Source organism: Pteropus vampyrus, unplaced genomic scaffold, assembly GCF_000151845.1.
Source record: "Pteropus vampyrus isolate Shadow unplaced genomic scaffold, Pvam_2.0 Scaffold450, whole genome shotgun sequence".
NCBI classification, from domain to species: Eukaryota; Metazoa; Chordata; class Mammalia; order Chiroptera; family Pteropodidae; genus Pteropus; species Pteropus vampyrus.
Window position 1 is genome coordinate 449,578 of NW_011889231.1, and position 2,444 is coordinate 452,021.

The window sequence follows — 2,444 nt, forward strand, 5'->3', positions numbered from 1 at the left end:
TTTATGGTATCTTTGATTTGAATGGACTCAAACTCATCATCTTTTTCACGTTTTCTCTCATTTCGCCTGTAGTAAATATGTTTTTGATAATCTCTTTAGAAAGTGGTAAAGCTTTGCTTTTTTACTTGTAAACCCATAATCTGTCCAGGATTTATATTTGTGTATTGTGTAACGTAGAGAAACAATTTCCTTTTTCCATATGAATAGCCGATTGTCCCGACATCGTTTATTCATTCACAACCTTTTCCGTGAAGGTTAGATTGATGCGAACTCCGATCCCCACGTGTTCACCACATTCTCGGGCTCCCTACCAGATTCATGGGTCTGTTTTTTCTGTCACTGCTTCCTGCTTTTCTTTCCTCCATGATCACCACGATCTTTTAATGGTTAGTTAGTTGAAGAATTATTAGCTAGTTTGCACGACATCAAGCCTCTCCGATTTTTAAAATCCTTTTGTTTTTTGTTTCTAGCACGTCTACCTGTTTATGAACGGGACAAACTTTTGGCGGAATCAGACAGATTCTCGATGCTTCTCAAACAAACATTACCGGTGGGGAGACTATTTCCAGCATAAAACCCTACAAGGTTTTAGCCCACTTGTTCCTCACTATCAAGGTAGAATATGTGTTTCACATGTGTTGCCTGAGAGACGAGATCTACAGGGCGATGTGATCATAAATTCCTACCCAGGCAGGTCCTGCTGGGTGGTAACCCTGGTGTATAACTTAAAGGTTTACCTCCGCCTCACGCTGGTCCCACCTGTCGATACTGTGCACCTCGCTCCCACACCTGCACACCTCTGAGAAGCCTCTCTCCTGACCCTCAAGCAAAACCACCCTCGAGGGAGCACAGAATCTTGTCAAGTGTCCCCTAATCCAGGCCTCACCTTACTTCCTTCCCCCTTCATCTCATCTCCCTCATTTCCTCCCTGATTCCAAATGCGTGGAAGGAACTGCAAACTGTCATTCGAAGGAGCGTTTTTCTCAGTCTGTTGAGATCTTGCTTCCAGGCACGTCATCAGTTCTGGCTCACACAAATTTTTTTAAAGATTTGCTACAGGTTTGGATATTCCGATGTTGACAAAGTGCGGGTCGTTAGTGGTGGCAGCTCAGAGAAGGGCCTCCGGCCCCTCCTTGGGTGGTGGTGGCGGGGACAGGAGGCGTAAGAGATGAGAGAAACATCAGACAGACCTGGAGTCTGCACGCGAATCCCGACCAGCCCCCCGAATGCCCGTGTGCCCAGGTGTCCCCAGAGTGGGGGAGCAGAAATGGCTCTGTGCTCGGTTTCTAGGACGATGGGCCCTCGGCCCTCAGAAATCCTCGCAAGTCACGCGAATCCAGTTCCCTGGTGACCGAGAACGGCATGGAGATACGGAAGGATTTACAAAGCTCAACCAGCCTCCTCACAGCCTCTCGGTGGCAGTCCCACGGCCCCCAGCAGAGACCTGCCCTGGGCCTCTGTTCAACAAAACCAGAACCAAACCACGTTTTTCCTTTTTGTTTGCTTTTTTGTCCTGGTGGGGAGGGTCAAACTGCCCAGGACCCATCCCCCCGGCACCACAAATAAGAGAACCCCACATTTCACATGCCCTGAGACCACATGCAGGCCCCAGCTGCAGGTCGTGGTTATTTTTCTGTTGTTTAATGGTCGTGTGAGGGGGGTGAATTCGGAATTAACTTCAGGCTGCCATTGACCTTGAGTTTCCCGTCGCTTTCCTCCTCATGAATTTAATTAAATTATCTTCCGGGTGAATATACTTTTTTAAGGACTCACTTCCCCCCAAATTGAAAGCACCCCGAGAGGAAGGATTCTGGCTGCCTGTTCACACTCTGTCTCTGAATCGAGCCGAGCGCCTGGCTCGTAGTGAAAATTCAATGAGTAATTGTTGAGTGAATGAATCAGTAAGTCACACACACACACACACACACACACACACACACACACAAGCACACACGGCTCACACCTAGTTATAAGAGGAGGGGGCCTCTGGTGTGGGACTCAGGTGGTCTAGGGTTAACCCCACCTGGTCACGCATCCGGCGTGACCTTGGACGTCAACCTTCTCAGGGCCTCAGGCTCTTCCTCTGCAAAACGGAAGGGCGAGGTTCCACCAGTGGTTCGTGAACCGTGCTTAACTCGGGGATGTTTGCAAACTGGACAGGTGTGAGGAACGCGTGCGGTGACAGACTTAGTTCCTCTTGTTTCTAATTCAATAAGAACGTGATTAGTTTACTTTAAACATTAGGCATCACACTTTAAGAGTACGTCTGTGGTTTACACACACACAGAGAATCAGGGAGGGTATCTCCAAGTGTCCTTATATCTTCATGGGACAGACATACCATGACACACCAGCCTATAACCAGAAAACACACCACAGTGTTTCTCTCCATCTTAACTTTGTAGGAAGTGGTTAAAAGCCTGTAAGCACTTTTGAGAATTTAG